Here is a 19,221-nt window from a genome sequence, read left to right as displayed (position 1 = left end):
AATCTAGTCACCCTGATCTGGGAAACTGGTTACTGAGTTGGGAGTGCCTAAGGGCTGGGTGACTTCCATACTGAACACCCTGTTGTTGGGCACTCAGCTATGGAAGAGCAGACTGGGTTTTTTGGTGGCGATAGGAATCACTTGCATGGCAACCAGCCTGCCAACATTTTGCTTTTCTTCCATGGAGGTCTGAAGGCCTTAGTGTATATCACATTTCTTACACCCTGGAGTTCTGGAGAGCAACACCATAGGCTCTTGATTCCCAACTTTCAACTCCTTGCCAGGAAGGTCTGTTGGTGCTCAAAAGCTTCCATGGATAGCAATTTCATTGTCAACAGTAACCAGTGTCACTTAAACACCAAACATGCATATACATGCAGGGCTGTCATGTCATGTTTTTGATGTTTATTGCTCTCCTTTTTAAATCGCCCCTATTATTTCAAGTGTATTTTTATTTTCCCATCATGCATTATTCTTGCAAATTCTTCAACTATTTACTTTAAACAACTTTAGAAAGTTTAGAATTTTTCTTCTGCTAAGGATGCTTATCAGTTAAAACAAACAGCATATATCAAATGTATTTACTTAGAAGCATTCAGAATGTCAACAAAACACTGCAATTTTTTATTTTTTTGCAATTACAGAGTGGTATTCAGTTAACAGAACAATTGTCTTCGTATAAACTGCATCAGAGACAACTAAAGATGAAAATTAAAAAAAAAAACCCAAAACAAACAAAAAACAACAAAAATAAAAACAAAAATACCTACCGTCCCCATATATAACTAACTTATGCTGTGTACCAACAAGAACCTGCTTTAAATTTCCATGCCAATTTACAAACCCCAGACTGTACCAGGCAAGGTTAGTGACTATTGAAAATACCACCAGGACAGGGCTATCTAAAGACACATTTGGTAGTGTGTTAACTATACAAAAAAAAAAAAAAAAAAAAAAAGACGCTGTACAGTTTAGAAACAAATCTTTCACAGCCTTACATTTCAATTTTTTCTTTAAAAGGAGTGAGGTGTGTGTGTGTGGGGGGGTGTTAAATGCTTTATAGACAAAAAAAAACTGCGCTAGAACCAACTTATTCATCATCATCTTCATCATCTTCTTCTTCATTGTCTTCCACTTCCTCTTCCTCTTCATCCTCCTCATCATCTTCCTCTTCCTTCTTTTTCTTGCTCTTTTCTGCCTTGACCACCCCTTTTTTCGCTGCATCGTGGTTCCCTTTAGCTCTGTAAGCAGCAATATCCTTTCCGTACTTCTCCTTCAGCTGGGCAGCCTTCTTTTCCTAGGGCTGCTTGTCATCTGCGGTGGTGTTGTTCCACATCTCTCCCACGGTCTTTGCAACATCACCAATGGACAAGCCTGGGTGTGCTCCTTTGATTTTTTGGGTGTAAGGAGTACGGTTTTTCTGCCTGCCGCCGCTGGTCTTGTCCCGTCCCGCCGCTGTGCCAGCCCCAAATAATGCACTGAGACTCTGTATTTGATATAATCCTGTTGGCCTGTTACTAGTTTCTTATCAGCTAGCTCTATCTTAATTATTAACCCATTTCTATGTATTTCCACATAGTCTTACTGAGAGCGGAGGAATGACGGTTCTGTTCTCTCCAAACTCTCCATCTTGACCCCTCCTTACTACTTCCTATTTCCTCATCTCCTAGCCCCTCCTATCTTCCTTTCCTATTGGCCAACAGTGCTATATTCATTAACCAGCATTAGAAAGATTTACAGAATGACATCTCCCATCATTTGGGCGATAATCAGAGTACATTGTACAGGGTACATTGGGGTCCTTGAACTACTTTTTGGTCTCCCCTTTGAGGGGGATGTAGGTTTTCATTTCTCTTTCATAATGAGCCTTGTCTGCCTTTGCCATGTCTTCAAAATTTCTCCTTTTCTTTAGCAGACATGGTCTTCCACCTTTCTGAGCATTTCTTGGAGAACTCTGAGAAGTTGACAGAAGCATATGGGTGCTTCTTCTTGTGTTCCTCCCAGCAAGTTGGAACAAAGAATGCATATGAGGACATTTTACCTCTTGGCTTCTTAGTATCTCTTTTGCCTGTTTAGTTGATTTTCATCCGCGAAGCACAGAGTCGCCCAGTGCCCTTCCGACTCGTGCTTGGCCCAGCGCTGTCTCTATGGAGCAATGGCTGTGAGAGCGGGAGCCAGACGCCACATATATCAAGTCGTATTCTTTGATAAGCTCATACACACACACACACACACACACACACACACACGTACACGCACACGCACACACGCGCACACGCACACGCACACGCGCACACACACACACACAGAGTCAGGTAGTGTAATATTCTGTTCCGTTGGAGAAACATTTTTCCTAAAGATCACTTCCCAAGATGACTTTATGGATGTCTCTCGGCAGGTGTTCTGAAATGCCCAGTAGTTTCTATATTTGGTTAATTAGGATGTCATCACAATACTTCAGGTACATTTTATTTTACCACCCTACTTTAAGCTTTCTATTCTATAAACATCTACTTTAGCAATTCTCACAATAGTTAATATCTCAATATAAATGGGATGTCTTCCCCAGGGACCTGACCCCTGGTCTGTTTTCCAAACATAGTGGTTAGCACTAGAAATACACACATACAGGCAGCACTGCCTGGATTCAGTAGGTTGCATTTATACTTATTCTTTTTTGTAACAACAATAGTTAAAGAAGAAACAGCTGTGAATTTGGAAGAGGTAAAAGAGGAATAGGAAGGAGAATAGAGGGGAAAAGGATGTAATTTTCTTTTAACAAAAAAGTTATTTGATAAAGAATATCAGAAAAAAGTTGAATTATTGGACACTCACAAATTTGATAAAAAGCCTAATTATGTGTTCACATGTTTAAAAACCCAAATAAAAGGTATAAGGAGAAGAATAATTACAGGAAAAGATTGTCCATGGTTAAATACATCTCCATCTCAGTGGAATGAGATGGTCATCGTATATGCCCTTGGACAACGCTGCAGCCCACTCAGTAAAGGGCTGCATCCTTTACTAATCTATTTCTGAGTAGAAAAGAAACAAGTCATTTACTTACAAGGACAAGATCTGTGAATCAGTCCTCACTGATTCATCCAAGGAAAGAAGGCTTAAAGTTAGACAAGGGTTCACACCAGGACTTTGATAGATTGCCACTTGAAAACAAAATCAATATTTCTGAGTCATTAAATCACAAACTTCTCTAGATTGTTCTTTAGAAACTTCAGACGCAGTTTCCCCATGACTATCATTTAGTGAATCATCTCCTAGCAAGAATTTGGCATTTCATAGGCACAGAGCTCAAATTATGTCCAATAGAATTTATTACGTTTCACACGAGCAGGAAAGAATCCTACATTAGGGTGAATCAAGGATCAAAAATATAGTTGTTTGTACAGTTGTCTGACATTATTTCCTTCTCTCAGCTTCTTCCTTCTGGATTTTTTGGGTAATAATTAGTCCAGAAAGTAAAAGATAAGAGATGACTTTTGCATTCAGGGAGGGGCGAGCTGACTTTTACAGTGATAACCATAAAGAATAGATCAAAATTTCAAAAAATTAAAAATGAACTAAATAGAATGGTTATTGATGTTGTTTTATGGAGAAATACCATGCTTGCATGGCTCATCTTTCATCTCTAATTTTCACTAATTCTGTACATCTATTTCAGGGTATTAGGTCATTTAGCATACACATCTGTTGTATGAATTTATTTTTCTACTGATTAATGTTTTATAGCTATATTTTAAGCAACATATCCATCATTCCAAAATTATATTTTCTTCATTTCCTTTATCCATAAATATTGAATTAAAAATAGTAATTTGAATTTAATCCGAAAGTGTTTTTACTTCTCCATATTATTACATTACACATTCTTTTAAATATATGTTGCATTTTTCATTGCTGTAACCAAATACCTGATCACAGCACAGACGAATCATAACGTATGTCTAGGACCAGCTGACCAGTTGACTCCATTTTTTTTCTTCCTCTTCCTAGTTAAACATTATTTAGGTTTAACTATTTAATTCTATATTGTTCCCTGTGGTGTTTTTCTCTATCATGACCCAAGCTGTCTTTTTTTTTTTTTTAACTATTTCTTTCTCTATAATCTTGTGATTTACATATCATAAATTGTTTCCATTCTTTCATGGTATGTTCTGAGAACTGGTTGACCACACAATGGTTCATAGTATGTTTCAATAACTAGTTGATAGTGAAAAATTTACAATGTACAAAAATGTACAAAGTTACATTTTCGTAATCCCGTGTTATGTACCTCGGGCTTCCACTTGTTTATAAAGACTCCTTCCTTTTTATCTGGGCCACTTAACTCTCCTACTCTTGAGGAGGCTACATGTTTGGCCCAGCTGTGCAATCATTTTGATGTTTGCTCCTAGTTTTTGACACCATTATAGCTGGAAGGTCACGGTGCTTGAAAGACTCGGTCAGATACACTAATCGAGATCTGGCTTGGCTGACTTTCTCTTCTTTTTATTTCTGTCTAATGTAGTTTAGGACCCCAGGTCATGGGATGCTCCTACCTACATTCGGGGTGGTCCTTCCCTCTCAGTTACCCCTGTCTGGTACACTCCGTAGGCACATCCAGAATGGTGCCTCATAATTAATTCCCTTTGTGTTTCTTACTATAGTCCAATCAACGATCCATGTTCACCACCACAAATAGAGTATGTGATTCACAGTTATCTCATAAGTATAGATTTTGCATGTTTAGTTTTTGTATCTTTTTTCTTCTTATTTCTCTCATTCTTTCTCATTTAAAATTTTTTCTCTCCTTTTTTTTTCAATGCAATATATAGTTGTTTTAAGTCATTCTGAACCTGTGGGTCATGACCCCTTAGGGGGTCGAATGACCCTCTCACAAGGTTCACCTAAGACCATCTGCATATTAGATGTTTACATTAGGATTCCTAACAGTAGCAAATAGCAGTTATGAAGTTTTATGCTTGGGGTCACTATAACACGAGGAAGGTCAAATGTTAGGAAGGCTAAGAATCACTCTTAGGTATTTCAGCTCATTGGCTATTGATGTTCAGTTGTTTCTGGTAGAGGCATCCGTTTGTCAATGAGCCTTTTGTTTAAGGGAAGGCCAACAGTTCTTTATACACAGATGAAAGTAGGCACACATCTAGAAAGATAAAGATGCACTTTCAGGTCTACACACTCCAAGGTGTATTATGGGATGTATAGTTATTTTCTAGGAAATTCCTGAAAAGTTTTGAGAACCTTCCAACAGCTGAGGATTATTTTCCCAGCATGTTAATTCCTAGTCTGTGATGAAGTAGGTTAAAGTTTCCCAAACTGGTTTTTCCCACTTAGTGGTTCTGGGTTCATACTTTTAAAAGTATTTTCTGTATTCCTAATGCAAAACTAATTTCCTCATTAATGGACATGGTGTTTATTATTTCCATCTCTCCTTTATAAATGCAAGAGAAACTTCAAAGGAGGAATGTTGGAGCAGTTGTTTTAGAATATAGGGTAGTTGTGGTCTACACACCATTCTAAGTATTTATGATATCAGTAGCTAACTAGCATAATAAGAAGCTGCCAGATTCCTTGTAACAAAATCACACAATAACAAAATAACATTGTGAAGATCTTTTAACACACAGGACAGAAGTTATGCATATATATAACATATTTTATACAATGCACACATGTGACATAGCTTGTACAGCACCTTATTTGACATTACTGACTAAATCAATGAGTTTAGCACACACACACTCTCCTATGATAATAACATTGAAAATCTCCTTTAGTGAATGTGAAGACAGCAACACATTGTTAGTATCTTTAGTCACTAGGCTGGGAGAATGACTCATGAATATATCTACCCCCATATAGTTCAAAATTTCCTTCTCTTAGACCAACATTATCCTTGTAACCACCAGTCTACTCCTGGCTTCTTTGAGTTTAGGTGTTGAAGAAGCAAAATGTCAGCAAAATTGTGCCAGATTTGCCTCATTGGTCTGGATTATTTCTCCGAATATACTGTCTTCTGGGTTTCTATGTTCCCATAAATGACAAGATTGCCTTCTTCGTATAGTTGAATAGTATGGGATGAATAAGTAAGCAGATAAATATATTTTTTTTATTCCTGTGTCTGCTGATGGTCTCTTAGATTGATACCACACTTTGGTTTTGAGTGATGTTGACTATGAAAGACAAGATTCCTTTCGACCGTCATTTGCCATGTCAATTTGATATGCCTCATTGATAGTATTCATGGACCATATGGTAGTTTTACCTTTAGTTTCCTAAGGAATTTTCCAGAGCTAATATATTAACATACAACCCCACTAGCAATATGCAAGAATCTCCTTACTCTAGATGGTTACTAACACTTGTTATCTTTCATATTAACCATTTTAATATATGTAAGGTAGTCTTTTATTGTGTTTTTAACTTGAATTTTTCTGATAATTACAGATGTCTGACATCTGTTGTCCATGGAGTTTTCTGTAAGCAATATCTCCTCCTAGCTTCTCCTCATGCTGTTTGCTTCCTAATGATTGAGCAATTTGCATACCATACGCATTCTGGATGCTGATCTTTTATTATCTATCTGGCTTGCAAACATTTTCTCCCATGTGCAACACAGTCGTTTTGATGTTAGTTGCTGGCTTTGTTGCCCAGAATCTTTTTGGTTTGATGGCACCCTTTTATCTATTTCCTTTTGTGCTGCTGATGCCTTGGTCTCATATCCTTAGTATTATTGGTGAGATTAATACAGTGGTATTTCTGTTTCTTGTAGCTGTTTTCTATTCCTTGATATATGTGCACACACACATATAATTTGTGAGATTAGCATCTAATTCCACCTCCCCACTGCCCCAAGTATTATGAATGTAAGAATGCATCTGGGGTAGGAGTCCCCTTCCCTAGCCCCTCCTTGTGTTCATCTTAAATGCATCACTGGGTATGAACCTGATGCTCCAAGGTCATCCATTTTCAGGAATGGTTAAAACCGCTGAGGAGTTGTCACATGTTTATTAGGGGATTCTGACCTTCATGGTCATAATCCTAGCTCAGGGACTATTATGAAATCACACATGAAATGCAGGGTGAGTGATGCTTCGAGCATCTGAAGATATGGCCTAGCCTGGAGGAGCCACATTTGAGATGGTTCCCCGTCCAGCTGCTGTTAACATCAGGTCATGGTTCTTGCCTACAATCCCTTCACTTACAGTACTGATTCATCCTCACCAGAGGTACACTGTCCTTTCTGCTATTCCAAAGGCCCTGCTCATCCTCTCTGTCACGATTATGGAAGATTCTTCTGCAGAGTCCCCTTAAACGTTGCTGCTACTTTAAAGGAATCTTCAAAACAGTTCTAAAGCAATTTGTTCAGAACTTGTCAGTTTACATTCTATTCTACAGTTATTTCAGAATCCTTTTTAAGAACAGAAAACTCTTCTACCCCTCAGTCTTTTAACCTTCGTCCTCAGGTTTCAAGAGTGTGATGTCAACGAATTATTCTTACTGCCAGAGCCCTCAGTTTCCCTTTGTATTTCATATTTGTGTATGGAGGGTAAAGATGTCTAAAACGATCACACATAACTTGTATATTATAGGAGATTAGAGTCAGAATGCAGAACGTACCAGGATGACTCAGTATGGTCTGGACATTTCTCACTCTGGAAACATCTTGACAGACAGGAAAATAATTCAATTAAATAAATACCTGTTTCAAAACCCCCTTTAAAGATACCATCTTTCCTAACATCAGCCCCGAGCTGTGTTCTGTGCTTTTGGCAATGTGGAGCAGGTCTTTCTGGACTAACCCTAGTGAAGTTGACCTCTAGAGCATTGAGAGAACTTGCAACAGAATAGCTGAAGCATTTATGTTCACGCATGCACAGCTTCCCCATTTTGAACTCAGTGCTAAGAACCGCATTGTGTGACTGGGATATGACTGCTAGAGAATTCCATGGACCCGGAGGAAACGCTACTGGAAGTCCATCTGAAAGCCTGTGAGATACCTAAGGAGAGCCAGAGTCGAGAGACAGGGAACTCCAACTCGTTTCCGGTTAAGGGTGATGGTGACAGTGTTGCCTGGTGAAATACAAATGGGCAATGTCATTCTTCTTTCAGGGTGGTAGAATCCATGTAAGGAGTCAGGCCTGCCCCTGTCACCTGACAAGATGCACTCAGGCAGTGCCCTGGTCAGCCCAGGGTTCATGATTTCATAGTCTCCATGCAGGTGCAAAGGACCCTTTAAAAGACAGATCCCCACCCACTTATGCTCTTTTCCCGCCCTTCTTTCTCAGGTCTCTTCTTTTCCCACTGTGCCCCTGGAGCAGACAGGACTTTTCCTGCATCCCTCTTTTCTGTACTCTCTCTGTCTCTGTTTCTCTTTACCTCTTTCCTCTCCCCCCGCCCTTTCTAATGAAACTTCTCACTTAAGCTCTGTCTGCCTGGCTGTTTGTTCCCTGCCTCAGTCACTGTCACCACCATGGAACCCACCCATGGTCCCCCCCACGCAAGGATCCCCCCTCAGACTTTATCATAACAGTCCATCCCTGAGCCCTTTGAATGCGATCTCACCCTGTGACTATCTTAGTCAGTAAGAACAACAAAGGTGACCCCCGCACGCCCTGCAGCATCTCCGCAGATCTCAATCAGAGGTTTCACATTGGCGATGTTCCCTTTCTGAGCCCACCTCATGCTGTGAGGACCCTTGAGTCAGCCACTGTGTGGACCCTCACGGTAAGAGAGAGATTCTCAGAAGCCCCCAACCCTTCTGGCCATTGTAGTCAACGAGCAGGATAGGCAAACATTGAAGCCAGTGTGGACAGCCAGAGGACTACTGTCCCAGCCAACAGCTGACTTCATCTACATGGAAGTCAAATTCTGAGATATAAGCACCCAAATAAGCCCACTGTCTCCACAAAAGTAAGATTAAAATAATGTGCTCTATTTTGAACCTTAAATATTTTTATTTTTTGTGCACAGAATAAGCAAAATTAATCCAGTCACTTATTAATTAAAAGAATTGTGTAGCATGAGTAAAATTCATATATTTTTTCCATATTAGTCTTCTTAAAACCAGTCTCATCAATGTTTCAGAGGATCAGAGGCCATGGATGGCCAAGGTAACCCTGAGAAAGACAAAGTGAGTGACTAAAAAGGTCATCTTAAAACACTTTCATTCTAAAGTGTAAGCATGGTACTTGTGCAGTCGTACAAGTGCTCATCTATACAGTGGACTCAGAATAACTAATGGACTCAATATAAAACAGACCCTCAAATGTTTGGACACATAGAATAACACATGAGTGGGCAGATAAGTTGCTGAGTAATCACAGGAAAGAGATGCTAAGGTCAGGCAATGAAAGCTCATTCTCTGAACAGGGTAGTGGTTCCTCTCTGTGAGCATGTCTGGAATAAAAACATCTTGTCCCACAAGCTAGCCTCATACAGAATCTTGAGGCTTGGCATTCCCATCATTTGGCAGGACTTATGAAGTAGTCACCTGTGCCTATGCACACATGCGTGCGTGTGGGCATGCATGCATACATTCGTGTGTGTGTGTGTGTGTGTGAGTGAGTGAGTGAGTATGTGTTTGTGTCTGTCTCTGTCTAGTTTGTGTGTGCATTCCTCTGTGCATGCATGGGTGCGTGCGTGTGTGTGTGTGCCTGGTTTTGCACTGGTGTTATAAAGAGGTTGATAATTTTTTTCTCTTGGTTGGGAAAAAGTTTTACTCATCTCCCCTCTGTTTGCCTTGAACTTCATTGTCACCACGTATGTTTCTAAGAGTTCAGGCCAGACCTTGTTTAGAACAACTCACAGCAGCCTGGACCTCCTAAAGATGACTGTGACCCACACAGCAGCTTTCCTTTGATCTAAGGTATCTTCTGCAGACCTGTAAAGACAATTAGACCCAAGACAATACCCTCATTTTCCCTTTCCTGAGAGAACACAAAAGCTCCTTGTAGACACTTTCCAACTAGCTACCATCGTTCTAATAGTTGGGACCACAAATCTGTCTGATTTATCAAGGCAGTCTGGAGCTGCCAGGCTTTGTAAACTGAATTTAGGAATAGACATCATCTGTCTTGCTAGTTTTACGCTTCCTGGTGGTTCTTACTGTGATGTGTAATTCACTAAAGCAAAGGTGATCCCCAATCTGCAGTATTCTTCAGATTATTCTATTTGTGTGTGCATCTTGGGGGACTTTTTTTTTTACAATACCTTTTTTTTTTAATCAATACCTATAAAGCTTTTGTGTTTTACAACAGCCCAGAAACAATCTATATACAATACCTTTTTTTTTTATCAATACCTATAAAGCTTTTGTGTTTTACAACAGCCCAGAAACAATCTATATACAATACCTTTTTTTTTTTATCAATACCTATAAAGCTTTTGTGTTTTACAACAGCCCAGAAACAATCTATAATATTATCTTCAGATTAGCATCTAATTCCTCTATCTTGAACTGTATCAAAAAATGTCACTGAGGGGAAAACTCCCTCAATCTTAGGTATCATTTAACCTACTAAAGGGTGTACAGTGGGTTGCTGGGGGAAGTAAGTCTTGCCCAGATATGAGCCTTTGGACCAGAAATCTGACCAATCAGGGAAGATATACACACCTGTACAATAACAGCTTGACAGTCATCGGGATAACCAGCTCCATGGGCAGGGGACTGGGTAGTAATACAACCTATGCCTTATATTGTGAGCCTGGGTAGGAATTAAAATATAGGGAGGTTGTAGACCCAGTTAGGTAACTTAGTAATGTGTTTAGCAAAACCTGACAAGGCAGCAAACTGCCTTCAAATTATGACACTTATATACAAGCTGCTCCTAGCTTGATAGGAGAAAATTCTCCTTGCAAAGAATGATGGTAAATACATAGACTCATGTCTGCCCAGGATGCAGAGATGAACCAACAGTTTGGGGTTCTAAAGGAGACATTTACGCCTCCCCCTCTGAGGCTCGGGAGCATCGTGGAAAACGACAAAGGAAAGTAGTGTGGAGAGCTATAAAGGCCATTTTCTAGACTGGTCCCACCAACAATATATTAAATAAGGGGATGCAGGACTCAGAGTCCATACCCTTTGCCTATGAATGATTGGCCTTAGGGAGAGGGAGAACCTTTCTTTACTTGTGTAACTATTGATGAACCCACCAGGCTCTAACAGATGGCTCCAAACTCGTGGTTACACAGATGGTCCTCATTAATTCCAGTGGGCCACAAAAGAAAACAAACAGCTATGAAATTGGAGAGAGATTTATTGGGGAAGAAGAGTGATGGGGTGGTAGTGAACTGGGAAATGTGATGGTGAACATATATTGTACACGTGTGTGAACTTGTCTAAAAACAAATATAGCTATTAAAAATAGAATTAAGGATAATCTAAGCCAAAGAAGATTTAGGCAATTCCTAGAGAAATGCCATTCACCATCCTGGTCATTTCTTTCAACCTTCTCCCATTCCCCAGCCCCTGCCTGTCATCTGCTAGTCTGAGAAATGAGATAATTTGACCAGATTTATTCAATAACAGAATCTGAAATGAGGATTGGAGCTGTATTACCCACCCTGTTTCTACCCGTGACAAAACCTCTGAGACCAAGTGCATAGGAGAAGAAGAATTTGTGTTTCAAGGTTTCAGTCCATAGTCAGATGGCTGCATCTTTCAGGGTTGGGGTGAGATAGAATATCTTGTACCAAGGCTATGACAAAGCAGAGATGCTGTCCCGCTGGCAGATAGGAAGCAAAGTGAAACAGAAAGGTTTTAAAGATCTTTGAAAGTGCCCCTCCATCCAGGTACCTCCTCCATAGATGCCCTAACTTCTTTTTTTTTATTTATGACTGTTTAATTTAAATTAGAAACAATATTATTTTACATGTCAATCCCAGTTCCATCTCCCTACCCTCCTTCCTGACTCCCACCAGCCCCCTAACTTATCCCCTTTCTGCTCCCCTGGAAGAGCAAGGGCTTCCATGGGGATCTTCACAGTCTGTCACATCATTTGGAGCAGGGTGTAAGCACTCCCCTGTGTGTCTAGGCTGAGGGAGTATCCCTCTATGTGGAATTGGCTCCCAAAGTCCATTTGTATATTAGGGATAAATACTGATCCACTACCGGAGCCCCCATAGACTGCCCAGTCCTCCTAACTGACAACCATATTCAGGGGTCTGGGTTGGTCCTATGCTGGTTTCCCAGCTATCAGACTAAGGTCCATGAGCTCCCCTTGTTCAGGTCAGCTGTTTCTGTGGGTTTCTCCAGACTGGTCTTAACCCCTTTGCTCATCACTCCTCCCTCTCAGCAACTGGATTTCAGGAGTTTGGCTCAGCGTTTAGCTGTGGGTGTCTGCTTCTGCTTCTATCAGCTACTGGATGAAGGCTCTAGGGTGGCATATAAGGTAGTCATCAATCTCATTATTGTGGAAGGGCATTTAAGGTATTATTGCTTAGATTGTTAGTTGGGGTCATCCTCGTAGATCTTTGGACATTTCCCTGGTGCCAGATTTCTCTTTAGACCTATAATGGCTCCCTCTATTATGGCATCTCTTTTCTTGCTCTCCTGTATTCTCATCCCCAACTCAATCTTCGTGATCCCTTATGTACTCCTCACCCCTCCTCTTCTTCCCTTCTCTTAATTCCCTCTCCCCTTCCCCCAAGCTCCCAACTTGCTCAGGGGATTTTGTCCCTTTCCTCTTCCCTGGGGGGACCATGTATGTCTCTCTTAGGATGCCCTAACTTCTTTTTTTATATTTATTTTTTTTATTTTATTTAATTTTATATAACAAAGTCCAATTAAATGAAAACAAACATTTATACACAATATTTGGGAATTTGGGCATCGTTCTTTCCAAGCTACTTCCTGCTGGTAAGGGGCGCTGTCTTGGGGAATTTGAAGAAGATTCAGATATCCTGGCTGTAGTCTGTAAGGCTGCTTTGTCCAGCTGTTTTGAATGTAGGATCAGCTTGTACTCTGTTTCAGGCAGTCTGGCGTGATCAAACCTCATTAGTCTGGAAGGAATCCACATCTTTTCATTTTCTGTGGAAATAAAAATAGAAATCCTTTTCCCCAGTAACTTGTCCTTCAACTTAAATTTTGGAGTCAAAGCATTTTTTTAATTTAATTTATTGTTTTACGTGTCGATCCCAGTTCTCTCTCCCTCCCTCCCTCCCTCCCTCCCTCCCTCCCCCCAACCCTCTCTCCCTCCTTCCCTCCCTTTTACCCTCTCTGCCCTCTCACATGCATTCTAAACACCCTCCCCTCCCATCCCCCCACCCCAATTCCATGTATAGGGGAATGCCAGGATGCCCTAACTTCTAATAGAACATTCTACCAATAATTTATCAACAAATTAGTCTATTGATTAGGTTAGAGTCCCTACAGTGCAACCACCTCTTAAAAGCCTGATTAGTGGCAAGAAATCCTTTAACACAAGAACCTTCAGGAACATTTTGGTATCTAAGCCATAAAATAAGTACTAATATTTTATTTAGTAGGTACACGAATAGGGGGTAGGTGTGAAGGGGAGAGGGAACAGAGACTTGGGAAGATGAGAGGATTGAGGGCTCTGGAACTGAATGACTCCTGTTCCAGTCAGCCACAGAGGGCAGGGACATCTGACCTGGCTCAGCAGGTCATTCTTTAGCGACAGGACTTTAAGGGTGAAGAGCCAGGAGATGAGACAGTAAACAAAATAGGAAAAATATTAGGGTCAGGAGGTCTTGTATAAGCTGATGCCTTATGCCAAGCACGTTTATTAACAAGTACAGCATCTTATTTTGTGGGGGAAATAGCACAGTCAGCAGCAAACTATCACAAAATGGAGGGAAGTCAGCAGGAAGCTAATCAAGTAGTGTCCCACGAAAGGAACAAAAGGAACACGGTTCTCTCAAGTGTGTCACAGACCAAGCACTCAGTAGCTTTGGGCTTGAAAACCACAGCCCTTCAATGAAGGAAAAGTAGAATTCTTGGGATCCTAAGCAGTAGCTCCCTCAAGGCTGGCCCAGGACTGGTTTTAGATAAGGACATGAAGGACATGTCCCTTCTCCATGTATCAGGGCCCCAGGTTAACTCTGGACTCGCCTGGCTCCCAAAGGATGACCTGAGCAGGAGTGTTCAACCTTCTCCAAAAGTGCTGTGGTGAGGCATGTGTGTAGAGTGGGAGTCAAGATTCATTACCTGAGTGTGACATGCTTACTCTAAAGCCTACCAAACACAGAGGCCAAGAAAATGGCAGCTGCAGGTAATTCCCTCATGTCAATCATTTGAACTGTGATCTGAGATTTGTACTGTGAAGTCAGACAAGGCAGTGGTGTGGAGAAGACAAACCATTTCAAGTCAGAGATGTATTAGGAAAGACTCCATCTTCACCTGATAAAAAATGTCTTTGACCTGAGGTCTACCCTCTCAAAAGCTTTTGGAGTTGACAATGCAGGGTTGTCAACTCTTGGACAATTCTGCCCAGCAAATATCTAGAACATCATCCTGCCTTGCTGAGATATGATTCCCACTCCATTAGACTCTCTCCATAGTCCTTATCCAAGCCCCTGGCAACAACAAGGAACCCTCTGCTCTATTAGTTGGAAATTCAGACTTTTTATACCAGTAAAGCTATACAGTATGTATCTTTTGAGACTAGCTGTCTTGCATGACCAAGAAGGCCATTCTCAAATTTATCCTTGTTATCACATACATCATAATTCCTTCCCTTTGATTATTGAATATGCACTATATATGTTTATTCATATAAAACACATTTTATTTCCTTGATTTCATTAGTTTGCATTTGATTAGACATTCATAAAATCTTTTTATTTCTGTTTTAAAATAGGACAATGCTACTAATATCCTAAAATTAACAATAATGTCTTTTTTTCTTCAAATATCTAGTCAGTTACTAAATTTCTAAAAGTCTTATAATTTAAAGTTTAATTCTTTCAAATTAAAAAGAATAAGCTGACAAATTATCTTTGTTTATATATTTCTCATAGTTTTGTTATTGTTCTCTTTTTTTTCAAGGTAGGCTCTTGGTCCAGGCTAGCCTCCAATTAAAGATGGTCCTGCTTCAGCCTCCTTGGTGCTGGCCTTACAGGTGTGTGCCACATGCTGGCTATGGTGTGTGAATTCTGTGTGGAATACTTAAACTAACCAATATATTCTCCTTAAATACTTAGCCTTGGTGGTAAGATCATTTGAAATTTATTCTCAGAAGTTTAAATGGAATTGTTTTTCTTTAGCTGCCATGCTGTGCAATAAGTCAAAGTGCAAAGTACTGCCTTGTTCCTCCTGCCTTGCTTTGGTACTTTGACTGTCATGTCCATGGCCACCTCTTGGCCATTGCCTTTCTAACCTGGATCTTCCCATTACTCTCTCTCTTCACCTGCCACTAGACAGTTAGATCCAAGAAGCCCAGAACTTTGCAGGGGTATGGCCTGCCTTTTCAATGGGCTTCCTAGTCTATGCTGGGCAGTGGCATCAGAGCTGTTCCAGACAGACAACTCTTTCCAAGTGTTTGACACATGGGCCCAGAAAACCACCCTGAATGTCTCTACCATGGACAGCTAGCTTGGGCTTTGGAGCCAAGAAAGATTTAAATCGATTCAATGTTTATCAGATCTCTGCTTGTGTAGTAAGAGTTGGAAAGGATGGTTTCTGATTTTACAGGTTCATCTTTTTGTGATTTAGACATGCTTAACTTAAACTGAGGTCTTGTGGAAGATTTTACTGCCTAGTGAAAGTGTCAGGCTTGACTAAGCTAGATAAGCAAAGATGAAATATATTTGAAAGCAATGCCTCTCCCCCATAGGTTTAGAAGTTCTTGAATTAAACACACACACACTTATTTTGAAGAATTGTGCCTCAGTTTTTCATGACCTGCTCTCATTATCCTCTGGTCCTCTGGTTTATTACCTGATGAGGGCATAGAGCCCTATTCTCTATATACACAGATACCCTGAACACCACTGGCATCTTGCTACAAGGATTGAGGATACTTGGGTTCTATTGGAGAGTATGATGAGAGATGTCATTCTGTAAATATGTTTCTCTTGTTGGTTAATGAATAAGGTACTGGTGGCAAATAGGAAGTCAAAATAGGTGGGTCTAGGAGACAGAAAGCATGTTGGGAGATGTAGTAGAGAGGAGATTCAAGATGTAGAGACTTGAGAGAACCCTCTTTCTGGTAAGACAAGGCCATGTGGAAATACTTAGATTAATAGAAATGGGCTAATATTTAAGGCAGAGATAGCCAGTAAGAAACACTAGTAACATGCCAACAGCTTTATATCCAATATAGCATTTCTGTGTGTTATTTGGGAGTTGATGTGGCTGTGGGAACAGGCTGGCAGGAAAACTGCTAGTAACAAGCACGTGTGTGGTCTTGAGGTGGGTCCTTCTCTGTGGAGGGGATTTTTCTGCAGGAAGGATGAGGAAGGAGGCAGGAACACTACCTGACCTGATGGGCTGTAGGGGATGTTAGGCAGAATCCCCTTTGGGGAGAATAGGAGGTGGCAGCTCTCCATCAATTGAGTTCTCTGATTGAGGCAGATATCAACCAGCTGGCACACATAGTTCAGAGTCCCCCCCCAAAGGGTCACCTGTGAGCATCAACTTCTCTTAACTGAAAACCTAGCCAGCCATTGAGGTCAGGCAGTGGTGGCACACACTTTTAATCCCAGCACTAGGGAGACAGAGGCTGAAGGGTCTCTGTTAGTTCAAGGCCATCCTCGGCTACACTAAATTGATCCAGTTTAAAAGAGAAACAAAGCTCACACAAAGGTGATCCCAGCACTTGGAGTGACAAGTCTTTAATCCCAACACTAGAGAGGTGGAGACAGGAGTGATATGGCTGGGTTGAGAGAAGAAAATACTGCAGGAGGAGACAGTTCATGGCAGTCTGAAGCAGTCTAGGCAGTCAGTCCCAGGATGCAGTCTGAGGAGACAGACTGAGGACAGCATCACCCCTCTGATCTGAGCATTGGTAGAGGTTACATGTGTCTCTTGTGGCTGGCTCCTATCACGGTTTAATAAGAATCAGTATAAACAAATAGGCAGAACAGGTGTTTATTCAGGGATAAAAAACTTACAACCCAGACAGATGAACACCAGCAGGTCAGCAGGTTCCACAGGATGTTCTCCTCTCTGCATCCCGACAGCAAGAGAGCATTCCCAGGCTCCTCCTCAGACCTAGTTCCAGAGGTCACCAGCAAGAGAGCATTCCCAGGCTCCTCCTCAGACCTAGTTCCAGAGGTCACTTCCACAGCTGGCTCCACCCACAATGGGCGTGGTCAGTGCCACAGAAGCAGACAAAGTGATTATCTCACTACAGGCTCTTTCTCTGATCTTTCAGCATTTACCCTGGGGGAGGGGGAGAAAGAAAAAAAACCTTTGACATAAAAGCCAAATAGACATTCTTTCATTATTTTACATGTTAACTAAATGACTCACCTCCCTTAAGTGTGCAAATGCTTTCTCTGAGATGGCTTTTGTCATCCAAACTTTCTCAGAAGTCTGGTGTTAAAACCTTCCAACCTTTTTCTTTAAGGATGTTGGGCTCTGTGTCTTGCTTAGAAATGCTTGCCTTTGGCAATATAATATTTTCCTTCAGTTTGAAAGAGCACACACTTTCACTGTGAGCTACTTATTTGTGTTTGGAATTTTTTTTTTCTTTTGTGACTTTTATTAAGTTCAGCTCTTGGTTAATCCCTGACCCCCAACCCAGTGGGAGCTGCCTCTGTGCAGTAATGTCTGGTCTCTTTCCTCTTGTGGATGTATCTGCCCATTCTGTCCCAATGGCACACATGCTTAGGAACAGGCTTTTACAGGTGAGCTTTTAATTGTTTCATTTAAGAGGAAAACTTTCTCCATTAGTTTTTTTTTTATAAATATCCCTTTGCTACTGTGCCAGTCTTTTCTTTAGTATAGGACGTAAGTCTAAATTTTCTACTCACCATGCATGCCCTCCTTTCTCTCCTAACTCAAGTCAACTTCTATTCTCTTACTCCTCTGTCAGGCAGCCTGTGTCACATGACGGCTCAGGACCTGTTTCCACTGCCTTGCTGAAGGTCAGCTGAGGACCTTGATTGTGACCCAGACATTAGGAAAGTACAGGATGGAATGCCACCAGTTCCAGCAAAGGGTGGGTGGGAAACCCATGTCTACTAACCTGCATATCACCATGTGGCGGTGGCTTACCAATGATGCCTTGGCATCTTGCCTCCCTAGCAGCTACATGGAATCTCCTCAACTCTGCTCTCTCTCTCTTTCTGTTTGGATTTCCCACCTGGCTTTCTTTACTCTGCTTAGCCTTTGGCCAAAACAGCTTTATTCCTCAACCAACAAAAGCAACACATATTTGCATCATACCATCATACAATTATCACAAAAAAAAAAAGTGTCTTTAGGCATGGCTACACAGAAACTTCCTGGCAAAGTAGCACAGTACCTGTGATCTTTGCAATAGGAATGAGTTCTACTGGATGATAAACAGAGCTTAGGGCTAGCCTAGAGAGGATTTGTATAAGCATAAGGATGGATTCTGTTGGTGGAGGATGCAGAGCATATGGAGTGTCTTCATGAGAGAGACAAAGTCCAGGATTAGGGCCTGAACAAGTCTCAAAATTTGGAGAAAATTCAGGTGGAGGGTGGCTTCGGATGAAATAGCACAGCATCATCATGTTTTCCCACCGCTTTCTATCCAGCATTCCAGGTGACCAGGCATCACTGTTCCTTCCCTTGAAGAAAACCTACATACTTAACAATCCTGGTTTCTCCAATGCTTACACTAAGTGGTACTTCTGGCAAAGAATATTGATCCATAAAAGACACCATCTGAAGCAGTTTCCACATTGGGCTTCCAGCTAAATGATCCATAATACAATGTTTGTTTCCCCTGAGCTTCCTATTTATAGCCTATTATTTGGCACCCAATGCATCTCACACAATTATAGGCACCTTACAGAATAAGTGACTCTGGGAAACTAATTTGGAGAGAAGGCACAGGTTTTGGATAACTTTCTTTTGGGTGTACTTATGATTGTGTTTTCTCTTCAGGCGACACCATTCAATTTCCCTGTGTTTTGGTGGGAGCAAAGTTGCCTCCAGTGGCAAGGCTTTCCTGCTTGTACTTTGTACTTGTAGATCTGACAGGTGGGGTGGATGTGTGCCAGAAAATGTAAACTCAACAAGTGTTCTACACTGTTTAACATACTATC

General features: G+C 41.0%; 1 pseudogene; it reads right to left on the bottom strand.

Annotated features, from left to right (window-relative positions):
* Positions 1 to 1,090: 1,090 nt before the first annotated feature.
* Positions 1,091 to 19,221, bottom strand: part of LOC127220803 (high mobility group protein B1-like) — a 37,632-nt pseudogene continuing 19,501 nt past the window's right edge.

Source organism: Phodopus roborovskii, unplaced genomic scaffold, assembly GCF_943737965.1.
Source record: "Phodopus roborovskii unplaced genomic scaffold, PHOROB, whole genome shotgun sequence".
NCBI lineage: Eukaryota > Metazoa > Chordata > Mammalia > Rodentia > Cricetidae > Phodopus > Phodopus roborovskii.
Note: the sequence above shows the minus strand (reverse complement) of the source record. Positions and strands in the feature narration are given on the sequence as shown.